The sequence below is a fragment of the Acanthaster planci genome, linkage group LG03, assembly GCF_054643075.1.
Source record: "Acanthaster planci isolate LZ-2023a linkage group LG03, COTS_SCS, whole genome shotgun sequence".
Lineage (NCBI taxonomy): Eukaryota > Metazoa > Echinodermata > Asteroidea > Valvatida > Acanthasteridae > Acanthaster > Acanthaster planci.
Window position 1 is genome coordinate 6,927,702 of NC_141779.1, and position 17,556 is coordinate 6,945,257.

Genomic DNA, 17,556 nt, shown 5'->3' on the forward strand with positions numbered 1-17,556 from the left:
TTTGTATTCTACGCAGATCTCCAAGTCTGTTTTGGATCGTTTACAACAAAATCTACGCAGATTACGAGTCCGTTTTGGATCGTTTTACAACAAAAGGATTTAAACACGGTTAAAACACAATTTTACAAAGCTTGCAGTTATTCTTATGCGTTTGTCGCGAGACTCACAGAAGTTCAGACGCGGCAGGTTAAATTTGTGCAGTCGTTGATTAGGAATATCGCCGCAATTAACAAAACATTTGCTGATTCCAATCCTCTGACCTGGTCTCACGAATTGCAGAAATCTATGAAAACTGTAACATATGCTGGATCTGTGAAAGATGCATATGTTCAACTTAAGAATCAAAATGTTGTTGTCAAGTCCCGGATGAGCCGAGAACAAAGAGCGAGAAGGCAGCCTTTAGTTCAGTAAACGAACAAGGTTACATTTGTATGACTCGTGAAAAGTTCATTAATAAGTTTCGTAAAGTCAGAGATCACTGTCATGTGAAGTGTATATAATATAGAGGCCTAGCACACGCTTACTGTGATTTAAAACTCGGAGTCGTGCCTAATCAAACGTGTATTCCCGTAGTGCTGCACAACTTGAAAAAATACCACGCGCATTTAATTACGCAAGGAACACAAGCGTTCGATGTCATTTCCAAAAACACCGAAAAATTATAGCTCGTTTTGCGTTGATCAGACTCGTTTTTATTTCACGGCAGCTTCGCTCAATCGATTGGTTAAAAAGTTGTTTACATAAAGATTGTAACCTGCACCGCGAAAGGTTCCCAGACAACCTGGACCTGCTGCTAGAAAAGGGAATTTACCCTTATTGACTATATAGATATTTTTGATACAGCTGTGCCTCCTCGAGCTGCTTTTTTTAGCTTGTTGAGGCAGCAGTCTGTTACAGAGGAAGAATATACAAGGGCTCAAAACGTATGGCAAGCTTTCGATTGTAAAAATTTCGGAGACTATTAAGATTTATACGTCGAGACAGATGTATTGTTACTGGCAGGTGTATTTGAAAACTTATGCCGAAATTGTAATAACCATTAACGGTTGTTAATAGCTTGTAAATTTGCTAATAGCTGGTGCTTGTTTAGCCGTTTTACTCATCAAAGGCTCGGATTTTTTGTACTGCGAACAGACGTCGACAATACTTAAAACGTATTTAAATGTTTCACAATTTACTCGATCCCAGCGCAAGTACAATATTATCCACAATTGATGCGCTTCATTCGGTTTGACAAACTCGGTTTGCAGCATCGGAGGTCTCGGCACGTAGTCTGGCGTCGGTCAATATTTGCGTAATTACCTGTTCCTTTAACTAGGATCTCACTGCCGATTTTTCTGCACCCCTTTTTTTACTCTCACTTCGCCCAGTAGCCTTGTGGGCTGTTAAACAATTTTATCAATTCTTTTCCGTTTAAAATGAACCGAGCTTAACCGGTACACTAAAACACCGACCAACTGGCGGTAACGGTAACACGTTTCTATCCGACAATTCGGCGTAGGCTGTCAACGCTTCGTCAACGTTTACAAAAGTGTGTTGACTCGCGTGCTTTTGTCTTATACGTTAGTTTAAAAAGTCTGGGAATCTTTGACCATTCAAAGCTCTCCAATAATTTTCACACCCCAGAATTACAGCTAGTGTCTTGTCACTCCACGCCTATTATACATATGACTCAACACCATTATCTATTGTTAGGATAATATGCATAATTTGTATGGATAAGTAGACTCTACCAAGGGGTTTTGTGGAAAATGTGGGAAAAGATCATCCCTAAGCGAGAGCTATGGTATGATGGGTGTATCTCAGTTGAAGCCTTCGTACTGGTGAATGGTGGTGAATGGTGACGGGGCATCATTGTTGCCGCTAGTCACGATGTTCAATTAGGTGAGGTTACTTGGATACAGCCTTGTCGTAGTGAAGGGGGTGTGGCTAGCAGGATAGTGGCCGTAGGGGATTGAAAATTAACGCTGTCACAGAAAATAGTATCTTACCCTAGCATGGTATGAGCCAACATTTTTTATTGTTCAAGTGCGGCCATCTGTTCATTATTTTTTTAGTTTTTTACCTTTACAAGTATGGGACCTGTGACTGTTCCTTCAAGTAAATTCTTCTTAGAAACTTAGTAATTGAGAGTTTCTGTAAAATATTGTTGATTCTATGTAAGCCCAACAATCGCTGAGATGTAGTTGCCTCTTCTATTTCTTATGTGGCAGAACATTTTGTTGCCCTGGTTGAAAAATCTGCACCTCAGAAGGTGCTTTTTTAATGCACTGTAGTCGCGGGAGGCACCAAAGAAACTACAAGCTTTGAAACATCCCTACAATGGGCGTGGGATTTGTGTTCATTGTTGCTTGCTTTCAATAGACGTAGTCGTGAAATTAGTGATATGCAAATAGAATTGCCAAAATTGCCTTTTCAGGGGTCGCAAAATTCTCAACAGAACCTGTACTACGTCGGACATACGCTTCTGCTCTGTTATTTCCCATCAATACGTTATCAAACCCATACTCTGATGCATCAGTGGCTAAGCTTGCTGGTTTTCAGCATCATAATCAATGACACGTTTGAGTGTTCTTACAAGTTTTGTGTGTTTTTCTCCCAGTGCAAAACTTTGCTGTAAGCTTTTGCATCGGTCACAGTACTTTCAGAAAGATTAGGGAAAACTGCTACTGTACATGATGATAACGTGAATAATTCCAAATTCACCTTTGTCGTTAGTGGTGGTTTGAGTAGAGATAGTGGATGCCTACAGTCCTTTTTTAAAAATACACATATTAATTTAGCATTGAACTCTGTTTTGGAAAGTTTAGAAAATAGTATGTGGGTTTTGAATGGGTGGCATGTTTCTGCATGGTTTCTCAACTGTGAACATAGTGTACTTGCACTTGCCCCATTTTTTTTTACTATTAGTTTATTTCTCTCTCAGTCTCTCTCCTAACTTTCTACGGATAATGTAATGACCGGGCAAGCTTTGTCGGCGCTCAGTCAAGTACGGGAGTGTATTCGGACTCTTGTCATGAAAGTAACAAATTAGTATGGTACTAAGTTGTGTTGGTAGGCGTATTAACGTAATTAAGTAAACTTGAACTTGCTGAAGTACAATTCCAAACACGTAATTCATCAAAAAATTCCAAGTAAAAAAGAAAGGGATAGCCATGACGAAAATAAACCTTTCAGCCAAAGTCAAAGTATAATCAAATTTCTGCTAGATATTTTTTTCAATGGATGGTGCAACAATTCTTTTCACATTCTAATCTAAGCGAAATTCTTTAAACAAATACACCAGTTTGTCTATTTGTGATTTGATTGCATTTCTGTTAGGATTTGTTCAGTTGAATACGCGTGTTAAGTACCTCTTTGCCCTCCCCCATTGGGAAAATGCATTGAGTTATGCACAAAATACGACGAATTCAACGCCAGATTTCTCCCCTTTGTACCATTTTGTCAACTTATATGGGTATCCTTTGGTCGCAATGACAACATTAACTACATGAGAGAATTCCCCACAGTTTACCCTATGCACATGTGAATTTTTATCTACTCCTGAAGAGGGTTCCACGAACTGACAGAAAAATCAGGTGTGTTTCATGGCCTTTTTATGCGAGGAAAACATGTCTGTGACGTATACCAGCCCAGGCATTCACCAGAAACATTCAGACTCCATGTTATGCACAACTGCGCCCCATCTGCGACGCATTCATTTCCTATTGGGCGCTCGCGACCTGGGGTCACGAAACTTTGACTCCCCAGATTCTGTGCATTTGCCACTTTCTCCCTAGAAAACCTTTTCAATAACAAACTTAACTTGAACTGTGCAGTGTATGAAAATTCGTTGAAGTTTATTCAACAACACAAAAACGAAACCACCCAAGCTGCACCCGCTCTACGCACGGGCATATAGTTGTTCACTAATTCAAGCCCCATTGAAATAGGCACTTTTCAGGGCCCAAAAGCATGCAAACCGACACTCCTGAGGTTTCTAAAACACACATCAAATTGTGTGGTCCCTAACATTTCAATTTTCTGTGGGTCATATTACATTACCACATTACATTCTTAGTTATTCCCACAGACAAAATCATAAATAATCATAATAAATCAAAATAATCCCGAAAAAGTGATTTTCCTAAGTCTGCTTGCAGCCATTTTTCAAGCGACAAAACACCCTCAACCTTTATTTAATGACATGATAAGAGATCATATATTCGAGCTAATTAAAGCGGGGAAAAATTCAGTTTCTCATTTAGTCAAAAAATTAATGATCTCAACGAACAAACAAGATATTTTCGAAAGGAATATTTAAAAAGAAAAACTATTAGAGAAGGAAGCAAAAGCAAAAGAATATGCAATACTTTAAACTCAAGAAAAAATTGATATTTATCAAGAAGCCCACTGCATGGCTTTACAATTTATTCAAGACCGATTTTTAGGCGACAACACCGAAGAAAGAACTACGCGCATCACAACAGAGCCGTAACCGAACCCAGGTCCACTCTTTTAGTCACGGCCACGGCCCCTGCTTCTAAAGCCCCAGTTATACATCGCTTGCACGAGAAGCTCCAAAAGATTTTTAACAAGGCGGAGAACAGGGAAGTGTAGTCATTCCGGCCAATTTTTACAATGCTAGTTAGTGACAATTATAATAACGGATGTAAAACTTACATTGAGGTTGGGCGAGCTTTGGATACACTGTCGTGAAATAATCATCACTTTAATTTCTTCAAAGGGCAGCCTTCGTACGCGTTGTGCTCCGCGTGAGACTCGAGTGAAAGCGCCAGGTCACTTGTAAACGATCAGATAACAAGTTAACATTTTTTGTTGAGAAACTAGACTTTTTAACCGTACCGAGTCAGACTTGCAGATGCCAAGCTAAACACGGTAGATGAATACGTGTCTCACGCCATTGAAGACGGCGATGAGTCTCAGGAGCAATTTGTATAAATTTAAATTTATTTAAAAATTTAAAATTTAAAAAATTTAACGAAATGAAAGAACAGACTTGCAGATGCCAAGCTAAACACGGTAGATGAATACGTGTCTCACGCCATTGAAGACGGCGATGAGTCTCAGGAGCAATTTGTATAAATTTAAATTTATTTAAAAATTTAAAATTTAAAAAATTTAACGAAATGAAAGAACAGATTGTTTCAAATAAGACTACAAAATTGAAAGAAACTCGACAAATCAAGCCGAATTTTGAACGACAAGTTCTTTTAAAAAAGAAAAAATTGGCGAATAAGTTTTCACAAGTCCGTCAAAGAACGAAGATAAACCAATGGCTTACTGACAAGTAAAAACCACGGCACCTCCTATTAAAAAAACTCTATTTAAAAAAATGGGTCACAATTTTAGTCAGCAATTGTTGTCAAACAAGTACAAATGGTTTTTGGCCGAGTTTCCAAATCTAACGAATATAAATTACCTAAAGTGAAAACGGCGAAGCAGTTTATATACAGTAACAGTACATACAGTACATATACAGTAACTTGGATGTCACAGTTGGACACAGTTGCATTGGCTTGGTGAGATTTTATTCCTAAAAAGAGTAGCTTGACAGACGTGGGCATCACAAAAGTTAACGAATCGATTCAAGTAGAAGAATTGGAACCAGCAGCACCCACACCGCTTTTACCCGGGCAAAAATCAACAGTGGAAAAGAAACCGCTAGATATACACAGTCTGTTACGCCTTCTTAGACGGTGGTTTTTCTTCAGGCTCAGGTGCCAGGCTTGGGCTAGCCGTGCCGGCAGCTCTCACTGCGGCTATATGCTAGAATACGATCGTACTCACGGCTAGTGAAAAAGCACTAAAAATGCTCACGATCGTTATGCCTTGCTCTCTAAACAAGGTTTGTATCTTCTGGTGTAAAGTTGTATCTTTATCCATCATCTTTTCAATTGTTTCCTTGTTTTGATTAATTTTACTTCATAATTGATCTGTCTTTCTGTTAATTTACTTCGAGCTTGCCTTGTCTTTCCATTGTCCAGCTGCTGTCGAAGGTCTTCTCGTTCTGCATCAGTCGCCCCCCTCGTCTAACTCGTTTTTAACCTCTTGAATTTTTTCGTCCAACTGATCCAAATTGCCCTGGTTTAAAATCAGTTCTCCTTTCACCGTTTGCAAAGCAGCAATTTGTCTGTAGTTTAATTTTTCTGTTTTGAACGTCTACACCTCGAGTGAGCTCTTCTACAATGCTGCTTGCTCAATTTGCTTCTTGGCGTATTTCTATTAAATCTATGCTTTCTAGGTGAAGTTCCTCAAGTTTTACCAGTCACTTGGGCTACTTCTTGTTTCGTTTTTCCCGGTAATGTAATCTTGGAAACCTAAGGCACGTCTTATGTAATCTGTACTTGCTTTTTACCCAACAGTACATCTAATTAGCATTATTTTCTCGGTTCAAAAGAACTTTTTCACCTTTAAAAGTGGACGTATAGTATAGCTTTAACTGTCAAGGTCAAATATTTTTGGATCTTTAATTCACGGCTCGTAACCAGTATCTTTTCAATACCTTCATAAAAATCATCTACTACTGTTCGACTAACAGTCTTTTTAGTTCCATTAATCTGACTCGTCTTGCAAGTTCTGTTTCTCGCAGGGGATCTTCATCTTTAACTAATTGATCGTATCAATTTTCAATATTTAAAGTTCCAAAAGTTTTTCGCTCATCCGGAGCAACGTCCAAGGTAAACTTTCAAAATCATTATCGCCGGTAAACGACGTTTCCTGTTGAGTTGTATTAAATAATATATCTTCCCAAGCTGAGGACAGGACTTGCGAATCGTCTTGATTTGCTTTTTTATCCAACAGAGGAATTAACTGGTTCTTATTTTGACTTTAACCTGTAGGCAGGCTCGCTGGTAATATGCCCTGTGACACGAGCCAGCCTTGCGAGGCTTAATGCACCGCTGCTATTGAACAGAGTCTTTGACGTCGGGCTTATTTTTTTGACGGATTGTGCGGATTCGCTTTTTTCGCTTAGAATTGATTTGATGTCACCAACTTTAATATATTGATTTTCAATGTATTTATTTCGTGCGATTTCCTGAAAGCTTTTTATGCGTTTTATGCATATTGGTGAATTCTCAGTATGCTCTAACCAGCGTTTCAGGATTCTGTCTTTTGTTTTTTCGCATCCACGTCAGATGATCAGCCCACATTTGAAGTCAATCGAAAAATAACCAGTGAGCTCGTGTCTACTGTCTTTTTTCGAGTTCAACTAAAAAGGACTTGTTTTTTTCTGTTTATACCAAGATGCGAATTCTGAACATGCTGAATGTAGTAGAGTGCGTCATTTTGCGGAAACAGAGAAAATGAGGGGAACCTTTGGCCATGTCTTTGTAGTGGATGTAAACAGTGCATATAGCCATTCTTTGTAACCGTTATTTGGCCTGCACAAGGGTTTATCCACTACGACAAAAGATATCGAAACTGTCGGACTACTTCATCTCAATCTGCATTTAGCAACAGCCTGCGTATGGGATAACAGTGAGGAAAACTCTAAAAAGGAGAAGGAACATTACATGAAACTATCTTGGATTCACCAGCGAGCCTTTAACCACTTTCAAACAAAGAACGCACGCCCAGAGGATCCCGTACACACTTGGGGTGCGGTAAACTGTGAAAGTTAAATGTTGAACAATCATAAACCTTTGGAACAGTTTGAAAATTTACATACACGTACATGACTGAATTAATAAGGCGATAATACTTGAAATGTTATCGGATTGCGCAAATCCAATGTTCTCCACAACAGCTAACATGACTATAACACTAGAACTATCTATATTCAATCTGGGAATCCATAGGGCCACGACTGGGGCCGGTAAGTTGTAAAGCCTGAAAGACAAATGTATCACAAATTGTCTTGTCTATGATAGCTAACTTGTTGGCCTAAACTTAAGACACGTGCTTAAATAAGCTTACAAGTTATGGCTTCACAGCTATCTAAATTTTAAAAAACAATAACAATATAAAGAAACCTACATGAATGTGTTCCTGAATAGGGCTCTCAATTAATGATGGTCTAATTTCACTGTGGATTGTGTGATCTGAAGAAGAAAACTTCGAAAGTCTACTGAAACTTTGGGCAAAGCATGTGAGAAAATGGCTGTTCAGTCAATGAACTTTCTCTTGACCTCGTTATGGGAGTCTTAAAGAGTGCCCCCAAGTGCTGAAACAATACTGTAAACAGTAATGGGTTACACCGGTGTCGAGGAATGGATAGCCACTGGGACCTTCACAAAATAGTTCCCACTCAAAGTTGCGTGGAATACTGGAGAAAGGGGTCATTATCCATTCGACTTTCAAAGAAATGTTACAGCAGATCGGCTATTGGCCTTTCCTTAGAACACACGGTCAGTCGTAATTCTGCAATAAAGAATGGAGGGAATCGATACATCCCAAAATTCATTGGCAGCCACCGAGCTGAGAATAGTCAATGGACTTGAACTGCGTGGTAATGCAAGAGAGCAGTGCTGTCCCTCCAAAATCAAAAAGGGACAACAGTCACATGGCTACACTCAGTGCAATCACTTAACGAATTCTACGGTCCATTCAATGGCGAAGATGGATGTTTCAAGAACAATGGAACAGCAACAGCAGTGGAACTGAGTTACTAGCCTTTAACTAAAGGCCAAGGACCAAATTGCTGTGGAGCCTGATAGATATGTTTGCTTGTATAATAGTGATTGTGGCAAAGAAGAGAGCGTTTGACCTTTAGAATTGTTCTTTTATACCCAATGAGAGTGTATCCACTCTCGCTCGCATATGTAAAAAATGAGCATTTCAGCATTACTGAAAAGAAAATTGTGAACAGATATACAGGTATAAGAGATGAACACTATTTTAAAATAATCAGTTTCCTTTTGTAAGATTCCAAGATCTCTTTCCAAAAGATATTAAAAACAATGGCAACTCATGCATCCATGTCAACTTAACATTCTCGGGAATATGTCACCCTGAGAATTAATAAGTGGTATGGCGAGGTATGGCACGCCATAGAGGCAAAAACTTGAAGGCAACACATCAATCGATCGATAGTTTCCTACACCGATCGATCTTGTTTGATCGATGAAGAAAGCCTGGTAAAAAAACAGAGCGATGGCAAAAGTTCGATGATCCACCTGAGAAAATAATTACTTTTGAAATATTGACAAGAATTTAATATCAAATCATGCTCTGAATTATGTGACTGCCGAGCTTTCGGTAACTGAAGAAGTTCAGGGGAAGCGGATTCAGTTCTGAATGAACGCGGCAAAATCCCGTTCATTCCCCCGGATGCAGCGTTTCAAGTTCAAAAATGACGCGCTGCTCCAGTTCCTTACGCTGTACATCAGATGATGCTTTCTGCAAGAATCAGACGTTTATGTCACTTAGGCACGCAAAAGTGAAACCAGGTGTTGGTGTGCTACGAAAGAGTTCCGCGAAGCGGTCACCAAGGTGACACTTTGTCTCTCTGATGTACAGTTCTTCACAGCGACGACATGTAATGCAATTAATCACGTTTACTAGTAATGAATATATGATCCCGCGTATTCTGTAGCTACCCGGGGGACCGACGACCGACAGGCTGTTAACAATGTAGGCGCAGGGCCGCTGACAAGAGGAATTGCTGCCTGCTTGGGATTCGCGATGATAAGAGAGGAAAAAGGGTTTGTATATTCATGGTCTCCATGACAGCCCCGTCTTACAATCTTAAGTAGACAAAAATTGATAAATTTTAAATACGCAGATGAACCTCTCAGTCTCATACGAAAGCGGGCAAAACCAAACGGGCACAAATGAAACTGCCAAAGCGACCACAGTGCTTGCAAATCAGATGCAAATGTTCACAAAAGTAGTAGAATTACCCATAACAAAGAAAATCAATGCTATTCAAGAATTTGCGAAAAGGGTGGACGCTCAGGAATCCACAAGTCCAATTACAGCTTCATCAGCAGATGAAAAGAAATTCTTTAAAGCCAATACAACAACACACGAAGACAAAGTGATTAATGCAAGAAGAAGCTTCACCCTTGCCGCCTTACGCAAACTGAACAGAGGCAGAGTTGCACAAGAACCTGAACAAAGCACAAGGTGTCAGGTTATTTAAAGCCCCTCAGAATCGAACGATTCAAATTCCCAGCTCTTCCATAAACAGATATCACAGCAAGTAAGAATGCCATTTTGATGCTGAGGTGTGCAGGAGGGAGGCACGGCCTGCTGGGGAGTAAGACGCTTCACGGGAGGCCGTTCAATAAATATTTCCCGTAAGCGCTGTGTTGTTAGATATCGAAGACCCATCAGTGAAGCCCGCTTGCACCGCCGCGATCGCAGAGCGGTACCACGGGACGAGTTCGATCAGACTGGCCATCAGGCCGAGTAAGTGAAGCCATGCCCGGGCCTTCACTTGCCGTTGTCCACAGAACAGAGCGACGCACTGCGTGAGATCGTCCACTCGTTTGTTGATGGAAGTAACAATGCCGCTGTTCAGGTCGAAAACTGCCCCAGGAAAGTCGGTGTTTGGTGAGACAGGGGCAGTCTGGACCAGTCACCAGTCTGGTCTGGTTGATTAAATAACCCAGGCCAGATGCAAGGTCGAATGTTGTCTTGGTCGCCAAGGCAGCCTCGACTTCGGAGCGTCCGACTATCAACCAGTCGTTTCACGTTGGAGCAGGCGAAGGTGGAACTCTTGAAGGAGACAGATCATTTACTGAAACAGGCTCTTCCTCGTCCATTGCTTGACCCGAACTAGAAACAAGCAGCAGCGGGTTACCTGCCACTAAAGTCATGACTAATTTGGAGTATACAGCAGGTTTTATAGGTATACCTGCTCTCAAAATAATGTTGAATCAGTTCGTCCTTTATGAAAAATATTAAGGAATCAAACATTGTAAATAATTTTTTATTTAAATTCCGCTATGTGGGAATATCGTGGAGGGACAGGTCTATTATGTTATTTTATTTATGTAATAAAAATGGTATTATTTCATATACACGTCACTTTACCGATGTCAGTCTTTAAAAATGAAAGGATATATTTTTCAAGTGGAGTTCGGTCCAACTGCAAAAACGAATATATCTTCTACTTCTTGAACACCTACTGCTAAAATGAGAGGTCAGGCATTATGGATCGATCAAGCAAGTACATGTACATGTGAAACAATCAAGGGTAAAAGTTACAAATACCACTGCACATCGCGACCCCCCCCCCAAAAATACGGACGACGCACAACGGCCGACATGGAATTCCATAGAATATTCATGCCGAGTGGAATGTTCAACGTTAAATCTTCGCGTTGATGTCCACATCATAGGGCCATAAATTTAAAGTTTTCATTCTTATTTTATTTATCAATTATAGAGTCCTCTTTTGTGAATTATTATTGGACGTGTTTTGCAAATCCCCATCGATTTGAAAATCCAGACTTTTCTGAAATTTGGGGAATAGGTCATGTTGCTTGTTAGTACTAACGTTAGTTGGAGTTCCCTTTCCATAGGGGGCTTGATAGGACCAGTTAGCTAGTTTTGCTCAGCAATTTAGGCACGACGATTTTGCCTTATTTGTCAGGTCAGTCATGTCATGATTGCTCCAACGGATGCATAGGGCCGAGGCCTACTCGGAGATAGAGAGATTAACATATAATTTGGTACAAGATGCAGAACATTTGAGGCCCCACAGAAAGGCTATGTAGATCACCAGCAGCCAACAATATACATTGTAACACCGTACATGTGCCCAGAGAAGAGTATTTAAATAACAGACACGACAATTAAGACCAGTAATCAGTAGAACATAACCAGGTAGTTAAACCCCACTATTTACTCAAAATGGGGGTTTGTAACAAAAACATGTCATTTGTCCTTCATTTTTTTTATTATGCAGTTTTACAAATACATCAGTCAAGAGGTAAGACAAAGAGGCAGCCTGACTGAGGCACCAACAAATTGTGTTTGCATGACTGCTACACCTTCTAGTGCAAGATTCCACAGAGCTCTTAAGAAGATCACAGTAAATCAAATAATTTCGTGTGAATTCTACAAGATGGATCACAATAAGGATGCACTAAAAAATGCCCCTAAAATACTGTAAACATTAATAAATGTTTATAAAATTTGTCCAGTGACATTTCATGCACAGGTAATCATAGGTTGTTTTCTTGAATTATATGGTTGTGCTTGGGTATATATTATATCAAGGATCAAAGCCCCAAAGCCCATGGAATAAAATTGTTTCCTTGAAAACGACTCTCTCTCTCTCTCTCTTACACTATATATAACTCACAGATTTGTGCCATCCTCGGCGTGTCAGAACATCACTCTTATCACTGTATTGTCTTGCCTGACAACTTTCATTATCAGCTGTTATTCACTTTGCCGGGAGACTTCCCGGTTCTATTTGTCGAGAAATAAAAACACGTAAACTGCAGATGGCCCCACAAGAAGAGGACCAGTTGTGTTATGTGCAGAGATTTCGAGGGCTGTCTAACAGGCTTGGCTTTATGCAATCCCTGTGTGTTCAGACAGTTTAGAGGGCATTTTACTTATAGGCAAAAGAACAGTGATCAAGTTTGCTATTTCAATATGCTGAGGACGGCATAGACCTGGTTGGAAAGAAATGGCAATCCTGTTTATTGAAAATGTTAGATTAAATATATTTCTCAAGGAATTCATGTTTAACGGTGTATACTGCATGTTTATACTGCATGTATACTGCATGATCAGAGACCATGGTCTCTGATCTCCTGATCCTTCCATATTTGTATGTGTGAAAAGAAGGATGAGGAAGTAATACACAGTATGTAAGCCTTCCTTACTATAAAATTTATCCATGAACAAGTATTAAGATTACATGAAATTGGATGTACCACATAAAATGTTCAAAAATTATACTAAATTCAAAGCACTTTATTAAACTGGAAGTCCCAGCAATTAGCGCGGTTGAACTTTGGCTCCTGTTATTGCATTCCACAACTGTGCATCCTTGGCTTCATTTTGGACACCTGCGTGAAGAGTAAAAGTGATTAATTTCTAACAGATTTTACAAACGTATGCATAGGGGTCTATCCCTAAACAGTGCTGCATTCCTTTGAATTTTTTTTGCACAGATTTGTATTGTTCGTGCACAGATTTTGTCCCGGAGAAAGAATGTCCTCAGAGGTACCCATAATATGGTTATAATTTTCATGAACAATCTTACAGCGATGACCGTATTGAAAGCATGTACTGTAAAGTTTATAAGGAAAACATTTAACGTTGTTGAACACGGGTCTACATTTCCATCCTGAACATAACTATTAATATTTTTCCCGTGTTCGTTCATTTAAAAGTGTTGTTGAGTAGACCGAATACATGTACACGCATACTTTTTGTCGTCCAAATATAAAGACATGTTCAAAATGCATAAGTCCCCATTCTCAGGGGGTTCTTATGGAGTGAAGATACATGTAAATGTACTTGTATGTATTTAATGTGAAGGTTGCTGTATTTAATTTTAATGGAGTTGCATTATGATTGTTGAATAAGTGACAGTAAATCTGTTGTGAAACGGGCTGCTTGGGTGGAGATGGCCATTGTGTACATTTTGTAGGTTGATGTTTGATTGGCTGAATGTCAATCAGAGCGACGTAACAAACATTTAAGCACTTGGCCGACAAATTCATGAAGTCGGTTATAAGGCTGGATATGGAAGGTGGAACAACGTTGGGTAGAAGTAAGGAAGCGATTGAAGAGAGAGAGAGAGTCATAAGGAGGATGACCTGAGGATGAGGGGTCCAGTTTGAACACTTGATCGCAGGATGCTGCCACCATGTGGACATCTTCCCGATGCCCAACGTGAAATGAATATAGCTCCACCTTAGCCCCTCCAAGGGTTTCACCATAGCAATGTCCAAGACGTGAAGATGCAACCCCCAGGGCTAAACCTAATGATGAGCACTTCTTCAACAACTTCAGAGAGTCAAGAGTCTTCGTTGCAAACTGTGATAATTCGTGATGAGACCTGTCCGATGCAAGCCCCACGAACTAGACACAGATCTACTAGCAACAGAGATCAACTGGTGGACAGCTAAACCTGGAGGTCCCTGAGTTCATCCCTGAGGAACAAGTGAGGGATTATGTGCCAGCCAGATCCCCTCAAGAAGAGTCTGCAGAAAGTGTTGACTCTGTGACGGTGGACGAAATCCCCGCCCCTCCTGCGGAAGCCTGTTCTTGTGCCTACTCTTTTTCGGATGAGTCGACTGTTGAGGAGTCATCTCCTAGCCAGGAACAAAGACATAAATGGTCGCTTCGCCAAAGGCAGCCACCCAATCGCTTTGGGTACGGACGGCTGGAAAGTCAAACACCAATTTAGCAGAGGAGCAAATGGCAATCCAAAAGCAGTTGCTGACCATGGTACAACCGAATTTATGAAGTTGGTAAATGGCGGAATACGGGAATTGGGACAACGTAGGGTGAAGGTCAGAGCTTTTATGTCGGTACGACGCATTCAAAACGTTGGTACAATGACCAACGTTACAAGGTCGGCCCTCTATCAGCAGGAATAACGGAATTTGGTCAGTGGCTGTACGAGGAAAGACGTCGAGCTGTGGCCCTAAAAGGGTAAGTCGGTACAACGTCAGTCCTTTATCCGGGGCTGACGACATGTTACCGATGTCGAGGGGATTTGCAAATGCCTCTTCTACCGTCATGTGCTGGCTAAATTCAGACGTCGTCCCGACGTCCCTGTGCTTCCTGGGAAACAATTGAACAACGATGGGGATCTGAACGGGGCATCTCTACACAAAGTACATTATGATAGGTCTTTGTATTCACAAGGTCAAAAGTTGCCCTCTGGGGGTTGACAAACCCCTCCCCCAGTCTCTGGTCAGGCAACGGGCCTGAGGTTGCCTGGAGTCCCGGATGTTGAAGAGACTTCCCAATAACAGAGACCTAGAAAGTCAGGACGGAAAACACCCAGTGTAAACCTGGACGGGCTAGAAAGAAAGTTGCCACCCAAAAATCCATCTTGGGTTGGGAGGTTTTAATTAAACAAGATGATTCCGTACCATCTGCCAGTGAAGTCGTGACTGGATGAGGTTCCTTGTGAAACCGGAATATCGATCATGTCGCAATTTTGGCCAGAAGAACTAGTCAGTAAGTGGACTGTAGGCGCCTCAATATGAAAATGGTTAAGAGGTACCGGGTCCTCCAGACCCATTGTCAAGCCGAAGAGGAGTTGTGTTTGTGTGCCGGAGCCCGAAAGGTGTCAGGGCCGCACCTAGATTACTCAGGGGCAGGGAGAGGCGTATGAAAAGATCTCAATATTCCTGAGTGATGAAGAACTGCGGATAGCAAGATTGATGAGAACAGTGAGATGACGTCTGTTCTCCTGGTACTGGTAGTGGTGTATGCAGCATGTATGCCGGCCAACCATGCAGACAGTACTCTTTGATTTGTGTGCATTCTTCATCAGATCTTTGGGCTGTTGTGATGTCAAGTAGTCGTTGTGTCCTCGCCGGAAGTATCGTCATTGTCCCCATAGCAAAACTTTCAACTTCTGCAATCAGCGTAGTGTCAAGTTTTCTCTGGTGTACCAACAGGTGACACACAATAATGCACCGGCCGTACTCTGAATGCTTGCCTGGTTCATACTGGACTGTTGGGCTAAAGCTCATAAGACGTAGGCGAAAGCGGCTTTTTGAACAGTTCTGTCCATTGAAGAAGGGGCACAGGTGGCCTGTGGTCTGTTGCAAGGATGAATGGTAGCCCATGTATGTAGTCAGAGAATTTCTCTGTTTCGTTGAGCGAGCAGGATGCGTAGCAAACTAGACGGCATTTTCCATCACCTTGGGGTTGTAGCAAAATGGACCCAGGAGTGTCAGAAGCAACAAAAGGAGGCCCCTTGGGTCGAAAAGTGGGTAAGTACTTCGGATGAAATGGGCAAGTTCTTTACCTGCTGAAAGGATTGCTGCTGAGCGTCAACCCTATACCAGGCTGTGTCCTTGCGTAACAGCTGGCGTAGCGACTCACTGATTGCTGCCAACCGGGGGTGAATCTCCTAAGCTGATTCACCATTCCCATGACTCGTTGCAGTTATGAGATTGGTCTGGGAATTTTTCAATGGCTGTACCTTGGTCAGATGAAGGCCAGATGTATCAATCAAATACGACTCACGAACTTAACAATAACAATGGCCTTTGAGAATTCGCATCTGTCGATGAGGATTAGGCCAGCTTTCTGAAGTTGTTGTAGTACTGCTCTCACACGCTAATCATGTTCTGCAGGCGGGTGACACCTTTGAGGTCAGCGACAATTGTGGACATAGTACGCTGAAAAATCTATGATGCAGAACTGATGGCTTACCATCAGTCTCACCCCCAAGTCTCCGGTTTCTAATCACTGCGCGCGTTGCCGCACACATGCGCGTCGGTAAAATCAAGAATTGTTTTTTATTTTGCATAAAACGATTTCCAAAAACCGCCAAACTTACTTGATCGACAGGAATTCTGCAACCGCATAATTTTAACGTGTTTTTGACGGGTGGAATTGAGTAATATGTACAGTAAAGGAACCCCTCAGGCCTCCACACATTTCAGTCGGGCACTCATAACAGATGGCGTCATTCATTTATCTTTACACGAAGGCCGTGTCCGAATCGGCTGGCTGCGGCTTGATATCATGCGTGATTCTATGGGAACTAGCCGTGGATACTGCCCAAATTTCCGGCCGTAGCCAATTAATTCAGACCCAGGCCCACGTCCGTCTGTGAACCAGGCAAACTAAGTGGTCGTACGGCCTGCGTAAATATACATATTGCAAACGATTTTACACGGGGTCCAGTCCAATTTCAGTGTAGGCCACGCAGTGGCGGTATGCACGATTTTTTCCCCAGCATGGTAAAGGCCACTGTTAACATTTGCGCATGCTATTGGTTGGGAGTTGCCTGACAATCCATGAGTAGAGCGCTGGTAGCATTTGTGCGATGGCACTTACACACATGAACTCCAAGACTGCATTCAATTTGCAAGCGTTTGCAAATATCTGACGTCGCACTTTAGATCAACGTTGTTTGTATTTTTGCTTGAATATATGGCTTCAAATCAAAAGCAACTGCTAGTTTGTCAACACAAATTTAAGGCAACTGCAAGAATAAAATCGGCTATGAACCTTACCTGAAATTTAACACTCTAAATTAATCAAGCTGTAGAACTCAGCAATTGCTCTTCCAAGGCAACTCTGGCAGACACAAAACTTATCAGAAAAACAGTTTCTATACATTACAAGAATTATGCGCAGCATTTTGGCATTTAAATCCAAGACAGAAAACAGGCGACGGAGACCTTTCACTGGTGAAATTGTTATTTTGCCTGGAATTTATTCAACGAACCTGACTCGTTGACCTTGCCCTCATTAAGTGGTACTCCTTGAGGTCCTAATGTTCATTCTTTTTTCCCACAAAAATTTTCAGTTCTTATAGACAAGAAATAGAAGAAGAGGGATACAATTGAAAAATAGATCATCATTCGTCATTCAGACCGCCAAAAAAATAATAGCAATGAAATTTGTTTATTGTTGACCACTAAACACTTTTTCCTCAGGACC

General features: G+C 41.2%; 1 protein-coding gene and 1 long non-coding RNA gene across 14 annotated transcripts in view; one reads left to right on the plus strand and one right to left on the minus strand.

The window, feature by feature from the left end:
- LOC110989512 (uncharacterized) overlaps window positions 1-17,556 on the plus strand; it is a 221,988-nt gene that overhangs the window by 44,472 nt on the left and 159,960 nt on the right. The window lies entirely within an intron of this gene.
- LOC110989511 (uncharacterized) overlaps window positions 1-17,556 on the minus strand; it is a 322,817-nt gene that overhangs the window by 16,130 nt on the left and 289,131 nt on the right. For 8 of the 13 annotated variants that reach the window (XM_087134889.1, XM_087134885.1, XM_087134887.1 and 5 more), the window contains one exon: window positions 11,830-12,977. The exons of the other annotated variants lie outside the window; for them this stretch is intronic. The gene's annotated coding sequence lies outside the window, so the exon portion shown is untranslated. Of the gene's footprint in view, window positions 1-11,829; window positions 12,978-17,556 lie in introns of those variants that run through there. 13 annotated transcript variants of the gene reach the window in all.